The sequence below is a fragment of the Tursiops truncatus genome, chromosome 1, assembly GCF_011762595.2.
Source record: "Tursiops truncatus isolate mTurTru1 chromosome 1, mTurTru1.mat.Y, whole genome shotgun sequence".
NCBI classification, from domain to species: domain Eukaryota; kingdom Metazoa; phylum Chordata; class Mammalia; order Artiodactyla; family Delphinidae; genus Tursiops; species Tursiops truncatus.
In genome coordinates this window covers 12,480,007-12,500,248 of record NC_047034.1, presented here as the reverse complement: position 1 = coordinate 12,500,248, position 20,242 = coordinate 12,480,007, and the positions used below count along the sequence as shown (strand labels likewise).

At 36.3% G+C, this 20,242-nt stretch overlaps 1 long non-coding RNA gene across 1 annotated transcript in view; it reads left to right on the top strand.

The window, feature by feature from the left end:
- Positions 1 to 20,242, top strand: part of LOC141278988 (uncharacterized) — a 262,105-nt gene that overhangs the window by 66,897 nt on the left and 174,966 nt on the right. Inside the window, exon 2 of the long non-coding RNA XR_012332585.1 lies at positions 8,236 to 8,288. This is a non-coding gene — a long non-coding RNA (uncharacterized lncRNA). The remainder of the gene's footprint in view (positions 1 to 8,235; positions 8,289 to 20,242) is intronic.

The window sequence follows — 20,242 nt, the reverse complement described above, 5'->3', positions numbered from 1 at the left end:
TATTTCTAATCAGTATTATTCATCTGTATTTTCCATCCTACACTTCTTTCATGAAACTCTCATTTCCTAAAACAAAAGTGACACTAAGTATTGTTAAAGCAAAATTTGTAGAGTTAAACAGGTATGGAAGATTTTTTTGGAGGCTCTTGCAAGAGACTAGAGAGTACATAACACAGTCTGAATTCAACTCCTTAAAAAAGTAGGGCTGGAGAATTTTTAAGAGTGGAGTTACAGGGAATCTTAGGCCATCTGTGTTTGCTTATTGGCCTATCTTCCTGACGGGAGGTAATTTTATAACTCTGAGCAAGATGCACACTGAAGTTAGGCTCCTAATCTCCCACAGAGACTAGGACATAGGAATGCTAGCATCCTTAACGATGACCATTCCAGGTCCTAGAGAAAGACAGTCCTGGGTTGTAAAACTGGTAAGATACTTTTTTAAAAGATTCACATCTCAAAGAGGCAGAGACGTTTTCAAGTTTTCTAAGGCAAATGGTCCAAGATTAGAGAGGGGAGGGACCCCTGTGGTGAGGATATCCGGATTTTGTATGGGCCAGAGTAGGAGGGAGGTCATGGGCCAGAGGCAGGAAGAAGTCTGTCTGAAGTTTAGTCAAGCTTAGAGAAATATTAAGGCTATGTTGGTCAGCATTTTTTAAAATCTATTTTTAAGACTATTTTTCCAAGTATATAGTTTTAGGTTCACAGCAAATTGAGAGGGGGACAGAGAATTCCCATATACTCCGGTCCCTCATACATGCATAGCATCCCTCATTATCAACATCCCCTATCAGAGTGGTACATCTGTTACAATTGATGAACCTACACTGACACATCAAAATCACCCAAAGTTCACAGTTTACATTAGTGTTCACTTTTGGGGAACATTACATTCTATTTGTCTATTACATTACATTCTAATGTCTACATTCTGTTTGTCTATTACATTTAGACAAATGTACAGTACAGTGAATCCATCATTATGATATCACACAGGGTACTTTCATTGCCACAGAAATTCTCTGTGGTCTGCCTATTCGTCCCTCCTACCCCAGCCCCTGGAAACCACTGGTCTTTTTACTGTCTCCATAATTTTGCTTTCTCCAGAATATCATATATTTAGTTGGAACCATATAGTGTATAGGTTTTTCAGATTGGTTTCTTTCATTTAGTAATATGCATTGAAGTTTCCTCTGTGTCTTTTCATTGCATCTATGTGTACTACAGCTTATTAACCCATTCACCTACTGATGGGCATCTTGGTTGCTTGCAAGTTTTGGCAATTATGAATAAAGCTGCTGTTAACATCAATGTGCAGGTTTTTGTGTGGGCATGTTTTCCACTCCTTTAGATAAAATCTAAGGAGTGCGATTGCTGGATCATAGGGAAAGGGTACGTTAAGTTTTGCTGAGAAACTGTCTAAGTGTCTTCCAAAATGGGTGCACTATTTTGCCAGCAATGAATGAGAGTTCCTGTTGTTCCACATAGTTGCCTATATTTGGTGTTGTCAGTGTTCCAGATTTAGCCCACTCTAATAAATAGTAGCTTATTGTTGTTTAAATGTTCATTTCCCTGATGACATATGATGTAGAGCATCTTTTCATATACTTATTTACCATCTGTATACCTTTTGGTGAGATGTATGTTAATGTCTTCGGCCCATTTTTCTTATATATTTTTTCCTGTAATTGATATCTAGTCTCATAGCATTGTGGTCGGAAAAGATACTTGATACGATTTCAATTTTCTTTAATTTACCAAGGCTTGATTTGTGACCCAAGATATGATGTATCCTGGAGAATGTTCCATGAGCACTTGAGAAGAATGTGTATTCTGTTGTTTTTGGATGGAAATGTCCTATAAACATCAATTAAGTCCATCTTGTTTAATGTATCATTTAAAGCTTGTGTTTCCTTATTTATTTTCATTTTGGATGATCTGTCCATTGGTGAAAGTGGGGTGTTAAAGCCCCCTACAATGAATGTGTTACTGTCGATTTCCCCTTTTATGGCTTTAGCACATGCCTTATGTATTGAGGTGCTCCTACGTTGGGTGCATAAATATTTACAATTGTTATACCTTCTTCTTGGATCAGTCCCTTGATCATTATGTAGTGTCCTTCTTTGTCTCTTGTAATAGTCTTTGTTTTAAAGTCTATTTTGTCTGATATGAGAATTGCTACTGCAGCTTTCTTTTGATTTCCATTTGCATGGAATATCATTTTCCATCCCCTCAGTTTCAGTCTGTATGTGTCCCTAGCTCGAAGTGGGTCTCTTGTAGACAGCATATATACGGGTGTTGTTTCTGTATCCATTCAGCCAGTCTATGTCTTTTGGTTGGAGCATTTAATCCATTTACATTTAAGGTAGTTTTCGATATGTATGTTCCTATTACCATTTTCTTACTTGTTTTGGGGTTATTACTGTAGGTCTTTTCCTTCTTTTGTGTTTCCTGCCTAGAGAAGTTCCTTTAGCATTTGTTGTAAACCTGTTTTGGTGGTGCTGAATTCTCTTAGCCTTTGCTTTTCTGTAAAGCTTTTAATTTCTCCGTGGAATCTGAATGAGATCCTTGCTGGGTAATCTTGGTTGTAGGTTTTTCTCTTTCATCACTTTAAATATGTCCTGCCTCTCCCTTCTGGTTTGCAGAGTTTCTGCTGAAAGGTTAGCTGTTAACCTTATGGGGATTCCCTTATGTGTTACTTGTTTTTCCCTTGCTGCTTTTAATATTTGTTCTTTGTATTTAATTTTTGATAGTTTGATTAATATGTGTCTTGGTGTGTTTCTCCTTGGATTTATCCTGTATGGGACTCTCTGTGCTTCCTGGACTTGATTAACTATTTCCTTTCCCATATTAGGGAAGTTTTCAACTATAGTCTCTTCATTTGTTAGGTCTGGTGGGTTTTTACCTTGCTCCTTCATCTGCTCTGTGTTTCCCTGTCTTCTCATTTTGCTTAGCTTCCTGTGTTTGGGTTCTCCTTATCGCAGGCTGTGGGTTCATAGTTCCCATTGTTTTTGGTGTCTGCCCCCAGTGGCTAAGCTTGGTTCAGTGGGTGTGTAGGCTTCCTGGTGGAGGGGACTAGTGCCTGTGTTCTGGTGGTTGAGGCTAGATCTTGTCTTTCTGGTGGGCAGGTCCATGTCTGGTGGTGTGTTTTGGGGTGTGTGTGGCCTTATTATGATTTTCGGCAGCCTCTCTGCTAATGTATGGGGTTGTGTTGCTGCCTTGCTAGTTATTTGGCATAGGATGTCCAGCACTGTAGCTTGCTGATCGTTGAATGGAGCTGGGTCTTGGTGTTGAGATGGAGATCTCTGGGAGATTTTCGCCGTTTGATATTACATGGAGCTGGAAGGTCTCTTGCGGACCAGTGTCCTGAACTTGGCTCTCCCACCTCAGTGGCCCAGCCCTGACACCTGGCTGGAGCACCAAGAGCCTGTCCTCCACACAGCTCAGAATAAAAGGGAGAAAAAAGAGAAAGAAAGAAAGAAAGAGAGAGAGAGAGGGAGATGGAGGGAGGGGAAGAAAGAAAGAAAAGAAAGAAAGAGAGAAAGAAAGAGAAAGAAAGAAAAAAGAAAAAGAAAGAAAGAAAGAAAAGAAAGTTATTAAAATAAATAATAATTATTAAGAAAAAAAATTTTAAGTAATAAAAAACAACCCTGGGACAATTAGTAAAAGCAAAGCTATACAAATGCACACACAGAAGCATACACATACACACTCACAAAAAGAGAAAAAGGGAAAAAAATATATATCATTGCTCCCAAAGGCCACTTCCTAAATTTGCGATCATTCGTTGTCTATTCAGGTATTCCGCAGATGCAGGGTACCTCACGTTGATTGTGGAGATTTAAGCCGCTGCTCCTGAGGCTGCTGGGAGAGATTTCTCTTCTTTGTTCGCAGAGTTACCGGGGTTCAGCTTTGGATTTGGCCCCTCCTCTGCGTGTAGGTCGCCTTAGGGCATCTGTTCTTCTCTCAGACAGGACGGGGTTAGAGGAGCCGCTGATTCGGGGGCCTTGGCTCACTCAGGCCGGAGGGAGGGAGGGGCATGGAGTGCGGGGCGTGCCTGCGGCGGCAGAGGCCAGCGTAACGTTGCACCAGCCTGAGGCGCGCCGTGCATTCTCCCGGGGAAGTTGTCCCTGGATCACGGGACCCTGGCAGTAGCGGGCTGGGGAGGGGAGATGTGGAGAGTGACCTGTGCTCGCACACAGGCTTCTTGGTGGAGGCAGCAGCAGCCTTAGCGTCTCATGCCCGTCTCTGGTGTCCGCGCTGATAGCCACGGCTCGCGCCCGTCTCTGGAGCTCCTTTAAGCGGCGCTCTGAATCCCCTCTCGCGCACCAGGAAATAAAGAGGCAAGAAAATGTCTCCTGCTTCTTTGGCAGCTCCAGACCTTTTCCCGGACTCCCTCCCGGCTAGCCGTGGCGCACTAGCCCCCTTCAGGCTGTGTTCACACAGCCAACCCCAGTCCTCTCCCTGGGATCCGACCTCCGAAGCCCGAGCCTCAGCTCCCAGCCCCCGCCCGGCCCGGCGGGTGAGCAGAGAAGCCTCTCGGGCTGGTGAGTGCTGGTCGGCACTGATCCTCTGTGTGGGAACCTCTCTGCTTTGCCCTCCGCACCCCTGTTGCTGCGCTCTCCTCCGTGGCTCTGAAGCTTCTTCCCCCCCTCCACCATGTGCAGTCTCCGCCTGCGAAGGGGCTTTTAGTGTGTGGGAACCTTTCCTCCTTCATGGCTCCCTCCCACTGGTGCAGGTCCCGTCCCTATTCTTTTGTCTCCTTTTTCTTTTCCCTACCCAGGTACGTGGGGACTTCCTTGCCTTTTGGGAGGTCTGAGGTCTTCTTCCAGCGTTCAGTAGGTATTCTGTAGGAGGTGTTCCACAAGTAGATGTATTTATGATGTATTTGTGGGGAGGAAGGTGATCTCCACGTCTTAGTCTTCCGCCATCTTGAAGCTCCGTCCCCATTTTTTTAATCAGGTTGCTTGTTTTCTTATTATTGAGTTTTAAGAGTTCTTTATATATTTTGAATAATAGTCCTTTATCACATATGTCTTCTGAAAATATTCTTTCTTTGTCTATGGCTTGTCTTCGCATTCCCTTGAAATTGTCTTTCACAAAGTAGAAATTTTTAATTTTAGTAAAGTCCAGCTTACCAATTACTTCTTTCATGGATTGTGCCTTTGGTATTGTATCTTAAAAGTCATAAGCCATAACTAAGGTCATCTAGGTTTTCTCCTACGATATCTTCTAGGATTTTCATAGTTTTATGTTTTACATTTTAGGTTTGGAATTCGAGTTAATTTTGTGAAAAGTATAAAGTCTGTATGTAGATTCAATTTTTCTTTTTCTGCATTTGGATATCCAGTTGTTCCAGCACTATTTGTTGAAAAGGCTATCTTGGCTCCATTTCGTTGCCTTTTCTCCTCTGTCAAAGATCAGTTGACTTTATTTGGTTCTATTTCTCTTATTTCTCTCATTCCCTTTACATCAGATTGCATTAGAGACTCTATCTATATTCACTATGTTGAATTCCTCTGACCCAATTTTCTCTTCATCTTACTGTAAACGTTTTCAACTCTACCACTTTAGCAAAAAGATATTTTAAGTTACAAATGATCTCAATGGTGCGAAACCTCATGGTCAATTGAACATACTCATTTTACCTGAATAATCAGAAGACTGTGATATACTTTCTCTGAAACACTTTCTTCATTTGGTCTTCAGGGCATCATAGTCATCTGATTTTCCTCCTACCCACTTGCCAGTATTTCTTCTCATTCTCTCTTTGGCAATAATTCTTACCCTTCTCTACTTTTGACACACCAGGACTCACTCCTTGAAAATTTTCTCTTCTCTCTTTAAAAAATTTTTTTTCTCTACTGTTCTCTGTTTTTACTGACTCCCTTATAGAACTCATGCATTGTCACAGCTTTAAATTAAATATATATCTTTAATCCTTCCAAATCCTTCCAACATCTCCACTCTGGACACGTCCCTTGAATTTCAGTTTTGCATTTTCAATGTAATTGTCATTACCACACAGCATTTGTAACAAACATCTAAAATTTTTATATGTTCTAAATTTAATTCCTGAATTCTCAAGCAAAAACTGCTCAGAAAACATTTTCACCATCTCAGCCATTGGTAAGTCTACCCTTCCATTTACTCAAGCCACATGCCTTCGTATTATCTTTGATGCCTTTCTCTTACTTTCACCTTGCTTTCAGTCCATCAGAAAATCTTACTGGCTTTACATTCAAACATATGCATAAACTAAACCACTTCTCAGCACCTCCACTGTCCATTATGTTCTATTTCACCATTATTTCTCTTCTGGTTAATTGAAAGGTCCTCAGAACCTGTCTCTAAGCTTTAACCTTTGCTTATTTACAAATATTTTCAAAAATATGATTTGAGTGATTTGTTAAAGCTCAAACTAGATCAGATCATTTATGAAATAAAAAAATGCTAATGGTTCTCTATTTCTTTTAAATTAAAACCCACAGGGACTTCCCTGGCAGTACAGTGGTTAAGACTCTGTGCTGCCAATGCAGGGGGCACAGGTTCAAAATCTGGTCGGGGAACTAAGATCCCACATGCCGTGCAGCACAGCCAAAAGATTAAAAACAAATAATAATAAAACCCACAGTGCTTACAATGAATACATTTTGCCCCAATAGCTGTTTGTGCCTCTGGGGTGTTCTTCCTCTGGATATCTGCATTGCTACCTTGACCATCACTTTCACTTTTTTGTTGAAATGTCTTTTTAATTGGGCTTACTTAGAACACTGCATTTTGAATTATACTCCTTCCAGAACTCCTCATTTTTCTTATCTTGACTTTTTCTACTTTTTAACATACAATATTCTTTATATTTTATTATGTTCCTTTCAGCACTCAAAATATACAGATGCAGGTTTTAATATCTATCTCCAACTTTACCAATCTGTAACTTAGCCTCTGATTTACCATTTTTAAACATTTTAATTGACTATTATAAAAGATGAGGATATTATCAAGTAGATTTCCAAGTCCATGTTACCAAACAACAAAATTTTGCTTACTTTAAATAATTTTTCATAGATTAGTGAACTTACATTTTCTGTAGTAAGCAATATCAATCATTTAGGCACAGTTTATGAAAATGTGTTTAATTCTTAATCCCAGTCATTTCAAATCACATATTTTTCATTTTTAATTCCTTTTCATTTATCATTTTAGACAGGATTCCATCACTAAGAAATGATACATGCATTCTATTTGTTCCCTATCCATTTCATCAGCACCTTTCCATTGATACTTGTGTATGTTAGTTTCCATCTGTTTCATGTGATATTTAGGTGTCTATCTTTCAATTTACATTATTTCTCTATTCAGAGATGTTTGTACATTTTATGACATCTAATTTGCATTTTACATTTATAATGAGTCTGTTTTTCTCATTATTTTGTCGTTAACTCACATTTTACTTCCTCCTGTTAATTTACCACTTATTTGATTAGATGTATATATATTTTTTGAATTTTATTTTATTTTTTATACAGCAGGTTCTTATTACTTATCTATTTCATACATATTAGTGTATATATGTCAATCCCAATCTCCCAGTTCATCCCCCTCCCCCCCGCTTACCCCCCTTGGTGTCCATATATTTGTTCTCTACATCTGTGTCTCTATTTCTGCCTTCCAAAGTGGTTCATCTGTACCATTTTCTAGATTCCACATATATGAATTAATATACGATATTTGTTTTTCTCTTTCTGACTTACTTCACTCTGTATGACAGTCTCTAGATCCATCTATGTCTCTACAAATGACCCAATTTCATTCCTTTTTATGACTGAGTAATATTCCATTGTATATATGTACCACATCTTCTTTATCCATTCATCTGTCGATGGACATTTAGGTTGCTTCCGTGACCTGGCTATTGTAAATAGTGCTGCAATGAACATTGGGGTGCATGTGTCTTTTTGAATTATGATTTTCTCTGGGTATATGCCCAGTAATGGGATGGCTAGGTCATATGGTAATTCTATTTTTAGTTTTTTAAGGAAAGATGTGTAGTTTTTAAGACCAGAGGCCAATTGCTTTGAGGTCTTAGAAAACTACATCTGAAATTCTATGTTTATTCTTGGATTAGTTATTTCTATGCGGCTTATTTTATGTATGCTTTTTTCTTTCCTATCTATACTTTGGTAACACTCATAAATTGTTAGTTGATTCCTTTTATCACTTTTTCTTTCTGAATAGGTATGTTCATCAGCTATGTGTTGAAGAACAGTGTGGAAAGAAAAAGATAATAAGTAAGTTGACAGCAAATTTTGAATATATTTCAAAACACTTTTTCACAAAATCTGTTTTCCCTCTAACATGGAAACATGCTTTCTCTAAGTTATTTTTTATATCTTTTTCTTAAATATGTTGCCTAGGAAGCACTATAAAATATATTATTAAAAAATATATATTATTTATTAAGAGAGTATATCTTAAAAGTTCTCAAACAAGAAAAAAATTTGTAACTATGGTGATGGATGTTAACGACTTATTGATTGTGGTAATCATTTTGCAATATATACAAATATTGAATCATTATATTGTACATCTGAAACTAATGTAAAGTTAAATATCAATTATACCTCAGTAGAAGAAATAGAAGAGAACATAGGCTAGGTTACACAACAGTAAAAATATAATTGCAAATGGTTTAACATGACAGTGGATATTTCATATTTATGTAACGTTCTCTGTGAGATACGAAGATACTGAGTCATTCTCCATGTGATAATTCAGTGATACAAGTTGTTCATACCAGTTAAAATAAGATTATTTTTCTTCTACTCTTTTGTTGCATTTGCATCTCATGATCTTTAAACCAAAATACTTCATAGTAATAGAAGAATGCAATAAATTGTCCTCTAAATTTCTGAAATTATATATATATATACACCATTTATATCTACTACCATTAATATTTACTACAAATTTTTTAAAAAAACAATAATAAAAATCAAGGGTCATATGCTCAGTATATTAAAGAAAGTTACTCCTCTTAACTGAAGTCATTAACCTTTGTAAAAAGCCTATTTTATTGTATGACATTATTAACTTCATTACAAACTGGCACTATTCCAAAAAACTGTTCTTAGGGACACTGACTAGATGTCTGACACTGAGAAACTGACCATCACTCTCATGTTATTACTAAAGCATTATAGTAAAGATTAAAGGATGAATAAATGTTGGCTAGATGAACATGGGTGGGGGAAAAATATTTTTAAAAAACCTTCTACATGTAAAACTATTCTTGTTTGAAACCTATTCAAAATGTAGGAATGTCTGTATATTCAATCATGTTTTTTGATATATATTAGCATTTGTGTGTGAATACATTACTTAATATATCAGAGAAATCAAAAAAATATGAATTGTATTATTTTCATATTGATTCACTGATTAAGACTAGTTAACTAGAATTGTCCCATGGCAATGCAATCCGGGCACCAAGTGCCTCTTTTCTTCATAATAGGGTGAAACAATGCTCATTAAAAAATGATTGGAATTGAAGATTTTTTTCCTCAAACAGATGAGTTTAATGTTAATTTGTTTACATTTACTGATACAATTATACATATTGATTCAAAAACTTTAAAAATAACTAGTATTCAACACTAACAAGCCCTGTGATTAAAAATATGGTTCATAAAAACAAAAGCAATTTAGGAAAAATATAAAAGACTCTTTCTTATTTTTATGCATTATTTCTTTCATTGCTCCAGGCTACTAAGAATCTATCTTCCATGTCAGTGGCATTATGCATTCTATAGTATTCCATTACATGGAGTTTGGGATTTTCTTTTAATTTCTGAAAATGGGTGCTTGAGTGACACCAACAAAGAAAGTCTGTATATATCTGCACACTCTAAGAATTCTAGCAACCTTGCAGAAAAGGCAAAATTCTCATCTCTACATCTCTGGGCATTACTGTCATTTTTATACTGAATATAGTAGGATTATACAAATATATCAAGTAGTAAAAGAACAGGAAGAAGTTAATAAATTATACACTACATTGTACAAAATAGAGAACATTTTAGTAAAGGTGTATGCCAACATAAGTACATGAAATTTGAGGAAAAATACTTCTTTTTTTCAGTAATTAACATATCCATTAACCACTGGAACATCCTGTACTTCACCCAGGCAAAGTTTTTAAAAATAATATATATTTCAAAAATGTGTAAAGTAATATTAAATATAGCTTAAGAGAACATATAATGTAGTCAAAGGATTAAAAAAATGGGACTCATAAACACCAAATTTAGGAGAATGCTTTCCTGTGAGAGAAAGATTTAGGAAAGGGGTTGATATTGGGGCTTCAATTTCCCATAATGTTTGTTTCGTACCAAAAAAGATCTGAAATAATTGATATGATTTCATATATTTGAGGGATTGATACATGGTTTTTCTTTATATTTTCATTTCATTTTTTGGTTGATAGCCAATAGTAAAAATATTTTAAATAATATGTACCAACAATTTAGAGGTCTGTTCACAAAAGTTTAAACTTCAGATTTGGTATAACAAACCACAGAGAAGGTACACATTTCCCTTCCTAATACTGTTATGATTTTTCTCATCTCGGAAAAGCAGAAGCAAAGGTTAGAATACATCATTCTTCCATTCCAACAAAATAAATGTACTTGCCTAAATAAAGTAGGGCATTTCATTCAATATTAATTTAATCCTTAAAACTGAGTCTTAGAGCAGTAGAAGTGTATGACAGATGATCCTTTCATTCACAGAGTTACAGGTTTCAAAGTCAAAAATCCCAGGAATATTGTTAAAGTTTTAAAATATGAGTGTAATTTTCTCCACTTATGTCCCAAAGCAATCACTATATTCATTTTATAAAAGAGTAATAAATTCTATAATTTTATATATGTGTGTGTGCATTTTCTATATCTCTTCTACAACGTTAAAGAGATGGCAAAATTTTTCATCTCAAGGTTTCATAATTCCTTTGGGCTTACATTCAAGTGAATACAAGCAGAATATCTAAGTGTATGCTGCACGAAAGGAGAAGTTAAAAGAATCCAGCCTGTTCATCTGTACCACTTTTCTAGGTTCCACATATATGTGTTAATATACGATATTTGTTTTTCTCTTTCTGACTTACTTCACTCTGTATGATAGTCTCTAGATCCATTGACGTCTCAACAAATGACCCAGTCTCATTCCTTTTTATGGCTGAGTAATATTCCACTGTATATATGTACCACATTTTCTTTATCCATTTGTCTGTCAGTGGGCATTTAGGTTGCTTCCATAACCTGGCTATTGTAAGTAGTGTTGCAGTGGATATTGGGGTGCATGTGTCTTTTTGAATTATGGTTTTCTCTGGGTATATGCCCAGTAGTGGGATTGCTGGATTATATGGCAATTTTATTTTTAGTTTTTAAGGAACATCCATACTGTTCTCCATAGTGGCTGTATCAATTTACATTTCCACCAACAGTGCAAGAGGGTTCCCATTTCTTCACACCCTCTCCAGCATTTTTTGTTTGTAGATTTTCTGATGATGCCCAATCTAACTGGTGTGAGATGATACCTCATTGTAGTTTTGATTTGCATTTCTCTAAAATTAGTGATCTGAGCAGCTTTTCATATGCTTCTTGGCCATCTGTATGTCTTCTTTGGAGAAATGTCTATTTAGGTCTTCTGCCCATTTTTGGATTGGGTTGTTTGTTTTTTTAATATTGAGCTGCATTAGCTGTTTATATATTTTGGAGATTAATCCTTTGTCCGTTGAATCATTTGCAAATATTTTCTCCCACTCTGAGGGTTGTCTTTTCGTCTTGTTTATGGTTTCCTTTGCTGTGCAAAAGCTTTGAAGTTTCATTAGGTCCCATTTGTTTATTTTTGTTTTTATTTCCATTACTCTAGGAGGTGGATCAAAAAAATATCTTGTGGTAATTTATGTCAAAGAGTGTTCTTCCTGTGTTTTCCTCTAAGAGTTTTATAGTGTCCGGTCTTACATTTAGGTCTCGAATCCATTTTGAGTTTATTTTTGTGTATGGTGTTCGGGAGTGTTCTAATTTCATTCTTTTACATGTAGCTGTCCAGTTTTCCCAGCACCATTTATTGAAGAGACCGTCTTTTTTCCATTGTATATCCTTGCCTCCTCTGTCATAGATTAGCTGACCATAGATGCGTGGGTTTATCCCTGGGCTTTCTATCTTGTTCCATTGATCTATATTTCTGTTTTTATGCCAGTACCATATTGTCTTGATTACCATAGCTTTGTAGTATAGTCTTAAGTCAGGGAGTCTGATTCCTTCAGCTCCACTTTTTTCCCTAAAGACTGCTTTGGCTATTTGGGGTCTTTTGTGTCTCCATACAAATTTTAAGATTTTTTGTTCTAGTTCTGTAAAAAATGCCATTGGTAATTTGACAGGGATTGCATTGGATTGGTAGATTGCTTTGGATAGTATAGTCATTTTCACAATATTGATTCTTCCAATCCAAGAACATGGTATATCTCTCCATCTGTTGGTATCATCTTTAATTTCTTTCATCAGTGTCTTATAGTTTCCTGCATACAGGTCTTTTGTCTCCCTAGGTAGGTTTATTCCTAGGTATTTTTTTCTTTTTGTTGCAATGGTAAGTGGGAGTGTTTCCTTAATTTCTCTTTCAGATTTTTCCTCATTAGTGTAGAGGAATGCAAGGGATTTCTGTGCATTAATTTTGTATCCTGCTACTTTACCAAATTCACTGATTAGCTCTAGTAGTTTTCTGGTGGCATTTTTAGGATTCTCTATGTATGGTATCATGTCATCTGCAAACAGTGACAGTTTACTTCTTCTTTTCCAATTTGTATTCCTTTTATTTCTTTTTTCTTCTCTGATTGCCATGGCTAGGACTTCCAAAACTATGTTGAATATTAGTGGTGAGAGTGGACATCCTTGTCCTGTTCCTGATCTTAGAGGAAATGCCTTCAGTTTTTCACCATTAAGAATGATGTTTTCTGTGGGTTTGTCATATGTGGCCTTTATTATGTCGAGGTAGGTTTGCTCTATGCCCACTTTCTGCAGAGTTTTTTTTATAAATGGGTGTTGAATTTTGTCAAAAGCTTTTTTTGCATTTATTGAGATTATCATATGGTTTTTCTTCTTCAGTTTGTTAATATGGTATATCACATTGATTGATTTGTGTATATTGAAGAATCCTTGCATCCCTAGGATAAATCCCACTTGATCATAGTGTATGATCCTTTTAATGTGTTGTTGGATTCTGTTTGCTAGTATTTTGTTGAGGATTTTTGCATCTATATTCATCAGTGATATTGGTCTCTGATTTTCCTTTTTTGTAGTATCTTTGTCTGGTTTTGGTATTAGGGTGATGGGAGCCTCATAGAATTCGTTTGGGAGTGTTCCTTCCTCTGAAATTTTTTGGAAGAGTTTGAGAAGGATGGGTGTTAGCTCTTCTCTAAATGTTTGACAGAAGTCACTTGTGAAACCATCTGGTCTGGACTTTTGTTTGTTGGAGGATTTTTAATCACAGTTTCAATTTCATTACTTGTGATTGGTCTGTTCATATTTTCTATTTCTTCCTGGTTCAGTCTTGGAAGCTTATACCTTTCTAAAAATTTGTCCATTTCTTGTCCATTTTATTGGCATAGAGTTGCTTGTAGTAGTCTCTTAGGTTGCTTTGTATTTCTGCAGTGTCTGTTGTAACTTCTCCTTTTTCATTTTTAATTTTATTGATTTCAGTCCTCTCCCTCTTTTTCTTGATAAGCCTGGTTAATGGTTTATCAATTTGTTTATTTTCTCAAAGAACCAGCTTTTAGTTTTATTGATCTTTGCTATTGTTTTCTTTGTTTCTATTTCATTTATTTCTGCTCTGATCTTGATGATTTCTTTCCTTCTGCTAACTTCGGGTTTTGTCTGTTCTTCTTTCTCTAGTTCTTTTAGGTGTAAGGTTAGATTGTTTATTTGAGATTTTCTTGTTTCTTGCGGTAGGCTTGTATAGCTATAAACTTCCCTCTTAGAACTGCTTGTGCTGCATCCCATAGGTTTTGGATTGTCGTGTTTTTATTGTCATTTGTCTCTAGGTATTTCTTGATTTCCTCTTTGAATTTTTCAATGATCTCTGGTTATTTAGTAATGTATTGTTTAACCTCCATGTGTTTGTGTTTTTTACATTTTTTCCCTGTAATTCATTTCTAATCTCATAGCCTCGTGGTCAGAAAAGATGCTTGATATGAATTCAAGTTTCTTAAATTTACTGAGGCTTGATCTGTGACCCAGGATGTGATCTATCCTGGAGAATGTTCCGTGCCCACTTGAGAACAAAGTGTAATCTGCTGTTTTTGGATGGAATGTCCTATAAATATCAATTAAATCTATCTGGTCTATTGTGTCCTTTAAAGCTTCTCTTTCCTTATTTATTTTCATTTTGGATGATCTGTCCATTGGTGTTAGTGAGGTGTTAATGTCTCCCAGTATTATTGTGTTACTGTCGTTTTCCTCTTTTAGAGCTGTTAGCAGTTGCCTTATGTATTGAGGTGCTCCTATGTTGGGTGCATATATATTTATAATTGTTATATCTTCTTCTTGGATTGATCCCTTGATCATTATGTAGTATCCTTCCTTGTCTCTTCTAACATTCTTTATTTTAAAGTCTGTTTTATCTGATATAAGTATTGCTACTTCAGCTTTCTTTTGATTTCCATTTGCATGGAATATCTTTTTTCCAATCTCTCACTTTCAGTCTTTATGTGTCCCTAGGTCTGATGTGGGTCTCTTGTAGACAGCATATGTATGGGTCTTGTTTTTGTATCCATTCAGCGAGCCTGTGTCTTTTGGTTGGGGTATTTATCCATTCACGTTTAAGGTAATTTTCGATATGTATGTTCCTATGACCATTTTATTGATTGTTTTGGGTTTGTTTTTTAGGTCCTTTACTTCTCTTGTGTTTCCTACTTAGAGAAGTTCGTTTAGCATTTGTTGTAGAGGTGGTTTGGTGGTGCTGAATTCTCTTTGCTTTTACTTGTCTGTAAAGCTTTTGGTTTCTCCGTGGAATCTGAATGAGATCCTTGCTTGGTAGAGTAATCTTGGTTGTAGGTACTTCTCTTTCATCACTTTAAGCATATCATGTCACTCCCTTCTGGCTTGTGGAGTTTGTGCTGAGAAATCAGCTGTTAACCTTATGGGAGTTCCCTTGTATGTTATTTGTCATTTTTCTCTTGCTGCTTTCAATAGTTTTTCTTTGTCTTTAATTTTAATCCAGCCTTTGGAGCCTCTGCTGCTGCTATTGGGCAGTTTTCCAAGCATGGGAATTGTAGTTTGCCACGATAATTTCAGTGATCAGAAGGCACTAAAGTTGGGGCAGAAAGTAAGGGGAACTCTGTGGGGAAACTAATCAAATGAACACATAAAATACCAAAGCACTTGGAATAGTGACCACCACATAAAAGAAAGTGAAATAATTGTTGAAGCAAATATGTTTCTTCTTGACAAAAGTGACAGTAAAATGTACTTGTAGTTGTTGGGTGTTTTCCTCTTAACCATTTTAATGTTGGCAAAATAAGCTCAGTAATGCCCATTGGTGAGTAAATACTTTGTAGAAAAAGGTATTTATATATCTCTGTGAAATGTAATTCTACTTAATGAGGTGGTCAGGTCAAGAACATATTTTAGAGCTGTAATGGTTTTGAACTAGAATTTCATCCAACTTTTATGATAGTTTTGTTTTTAATCTTTTTTTTTTAATGAATTTATTTATTTATTTTTGGCTGCGTTGGGTCTTCCTTGCTGTCCATGAGCTTTTTCTAGTTGCGGTGCGTGGGCTTCTCATTGCAGTGTCTTCTCTTGTGGAGCACGGGCTCTAGGCGTGTGGGCTTCAGTAGTTGTGGTTCACGGGCTCTAGAGCGCAGGCTCCGTAGTTGTGGTACACAGGCTTAGTTGCTCTGTGGCACGTGGGATTCTCCCAGACTGGGGCTTGAACCCATGTCCCCTGTGTTAGCAGGCAGATTCTTAACCACTGTGCCACCAAGGAAGTCCTATGATAGGTCTTATACTTCAGTAATTTATGAGCTTCCAAAAAATTCTAGGTACCTTTATTTGGGATCTTACATATGGAATTGAAATAAATCATCGGCTTTGGAGGCACACATAAGATTTCTTTCAGTTGATTCTGAGTTGTGAGGGTAACTTCACTGGAGCAGTGCCTCAATTTTTGCCAAGAAATCTTTAAAGAAGTAAATGTTTTGTGGCAGCCAAGATTTAAAAGCCATCAAAAAAATCTAGTGCCTTTGGAAGATACTGTTAAATGGTAAGCTAATTGACAAGGATTTGTATAGCAGCTTTAGCTGAGCCAGTGTGGCTTCGGCACATCAGAAAAGAGTAAGGCATGATAGAAATGACAATCTTTGGACACAATTAAAACTATTGAAATGTTGCTGCCCAAATTCTTGAAATTGCTACTGGATCCTTCTTATCTGTTTGCCTTTGTTCTCACTATTTTCTCCACCTGCAGCTTCTCCCAAATCTTCCAGTGGCTTATTCTCTTAGCTAATTCATATCTCTGCTCAAATTATCATCTCAGAAAACACTTTTGTGAACTCTAATGAAATTTGCATAACTTACTGTGCTGTACTTTTCATCATAGTTATTGCTATTGGAATTTTGTTAGATATTTGTTCTCTTGGGTATCGCCTGTAGCATCTAATAGATTGAAAGCTTCATGAAGGCAAGGAAATGATCTTTAAGTGTCATCTTTACACTCTACTGTAAAGTTCCACATTGTATAGTTAACCAGCGATGGACTTTCTCAATTGAGATGTTAAGGAAATTCTTAGAACTTAACAGCTTTTATGTTTGCATTAATTTTGGTCTAGTTACTAAAGGGCTCTCAAGTCAGATGTGAATGATTAAGACAAAAGCAATACAACTTGACTTGTCCTTGGTCGCTACTAGTCAAAATTTTGGAGATTCCATATGGGTGTAACAAATAAAAAGTTTTCATTTTAATAGATACTAATAAGATATGGAATAGTATGAAGGAAAATTTGCTAAATTGTGAGTTCTTTCTGTCTCACGGCATGACTGTTTCTTATTCTGACATAAAACCTTGACGTTTTACAACATATATTAATCCATACCACCCGATTGACATTTGTTATCTTTAACTGTGTGAGGGAGACTATTACACTGTTGACACTGGAGGCCACTAATGAAATATAGAACTGTTGGTGCTCATCTCTTCTACAGTCTCCTACAGATCTGGGTGTGACCTGAGATTTTCTTGAATTTATCAAATTTAGGCAGAATAACACTATGTTCCTTTGAGTTCTCAGCCTTTATAACCCTGACAGCTTCTGCTTTGGGCTCTTGGGCACCCTGAGCAAGCATGGGGGAAGGTTATCTGTCTAGCTGGAGAGGCCACGTAGAGAGACATGGTGGTGAAGCCACATGAAAGGGAGGGAGGGAGTGATGCTGAACTACATGAAGAGAGAAAGAGATGACTCATTGTATTAGTTTCCTAGAGCTGCAGCAACAGGGTGCCATAAACTGTGTGGCTTAAAACAACAGAAACCTACTCTCTCACAGTTCTGGAGGCTGGACATGTGAAATCAAGTGTCAGTGGGGCTGCTCCCTTCTGGAGGCTTGGAGGGAGAATCCTAGTTTATGGTGGTTACCGGCCATCCTTGGCTGTTACACAGCTCATTTCAACCTCTGTCTCCATCTTCACGTGGTACTCTTCCCTGTGTGTCTCCTCTGTGTCTCTGTGTATGAACCTCTTTCCTTTCTCTTATAAAGACACCAGTTTTTGGATTTAGGAACGACCCTAATCTGGCCTGATCTTATCAACTAAGTGTATCTGTAATGACCCTATTTCCAAACAGGTCGCCTTCTGAGGTTGTGGGCAGACGTGAACTTGGCAGGGGGCACTATTCAAAGCAATACACTGGTCATTTCAGCAAGCCAGCTGATTCTAGTCTCTACCCTCCAGCCTGACGTAGCCACACCACAATGGCAGCCCAGCTGATCTCAGCCCATGCTGAGAAGAAAATTAAAATCATTGTTGTATTACACCTCTATGTTTTGGAGTTGTTGTACAGCAAAATGTAATAGAAAGACTAGTTAAAACTCTTCCCCTCAAATCCTTATGGATTCATGCTGGAAGTGTATAAATAGATGAATATATAAATAAATGAATGATTAAATGAAAATAAGATTAGACACTGTCTTGGCATCTATTTTTCACATGTTGACTGTCCAGCTGAGAGATTCTAAACAACAGCACTGCAGAGGAGCACTCTTCAAAACAGGGGCAAGCTACACACCCAGAGTCACTTATTCATCGATAAATATAGCCAAGTTGTAAAATCATCTGTTGATGCTCGTTAGTTTTACAATCAAGGACTACAACTAATTGAAAATTGTTCTTTGAAAAAAAAGACAATTACAGTATAAATCAATTCGAAGTTTTACTTATAAATCAACTGTACCAGCATTAGCTTGTATTTATTTAATGTTGCACTTTATAAAATGTTTGTTATGTAGCCTATTTACTTTCAGTCACAACAGTTGGATCGAGTTTCAATATTCCCTTCTAGATGTGGATGTAAATTAGAAATAACTCCTCCCTTGCCCCCTTGCCCCCCGCCCCAATCAAGTATTTACGAACACGATAATTTTACAGAAGTAATCCTTTGGTCTATTGTTTTTTTTGGTATGGAAGATGCAGTTTTTGGATACAGCTGTTCCGAGTTTGTGTATTTACTTTTTTAGTCGGCTTTATATTTTTAAGAACTTGAATCTTCTAAAATTTATAATTAAAAAAAGAGTAACCTATACTTACTATTGCACAATTTCAAGGTTAGCTTTTGATATATTTGTCCCTTCCTTCCTTCCTTTTTCTCCCTCCCTCCCTCCCTCCTTCTCTTCCTTCCTTCCTCATTTTCTTTTGAACATATCTCATTTTTTTAAGCCAGAGTTGTTCTTTTTCTAATATAAAAATCCATGAAATTTTTTCCCTGGATTTATAATTAATTTTCCCTGTAAAAAATATCTGGCACTAAATTTTTATTAATGTTATTAAAAGTTACAATCTTATTTTCAAAAATGTATGGAGATATAAAAGTATGATAAAGATTTTAAATTTCTCAAAAACATACATGCCTAATTCAATAATTTGACTGGAATTCAAGTAGATCTAACAAAGAGAACTCCAGTCCTTATCCTTCATGTCAAACAACACATTTCCAAGACTACTGACAAAGAAAATTTTATTTGTACTCTTTCTAAATCATGTGGTTAAATTTTCTTCATTTAAATATATATAGGCCATAAGTATTAGTTACTATTTTTTTAATGGATGTTAGGTTTACATATGAAAAGTTATAGAAAAGGACCAAGTTTCTCTCTCCAGGAAAATACTCATGGATATGTTTTGGCCTCCCAGGAAAAGAACAATTATGTGAAAACAAAAAATGATTTCATTCTCTACTTTGGTTCTCTAAATACAGGAAGAAATAAGTCCCCTTCACTGGCTACATGGCACTGTTCTTTCTCATCTTCAGCATGAAAGATCAAATGGATTTTTATTTTAAATAAATTAACGATTATATGTAGATACAGATTCGAAATTTCACTAATGTGTTTTAACTTTCTTTACTCAGGCGGAAGTGGCATTTCTTTTATTATTCTTTGGAATCTCATAAAATCACCAAACACAACTATTAAATGTAATAGCTGCACACATTAGAAATTCAAGGTTGAATTAACTAGAATGAAACAGCAGATTTTAAACGAACAAGACTGTCACATAGTGTCAATGTTACGATTCCATTTATCAGCTCCATTAACTTAATGGTCAAAAAAAAAAAAAAACAATTCTCCATACTTTCTTCTCCCTGGTGCATATTCACTCTCATACACATCTAAACTAATGCTAATAGAGAGTAAAGTGATTCTATCAGCAATCTTTTATGTAGTTTTTATTGTTTTCCATAAAATTCTGTCACTGGGATAAAACTAATGATTTTATACATCTGGCCCAGCCATACAAACGCCAATTTTTACTTTTCTAATTTTCATTCAACCCTTTCTTTCCACTCCTTTAACATAGAGTGCTTTTGTCATGTGAAAGTTGAAATATCAAGAAGTCAGAAACCTCATCAAAGAAAAACAGGTGCTTTACTACTTTTGATTATACATCTTCCTGTGAACAATTTGAGATGCCTGTTTACCGC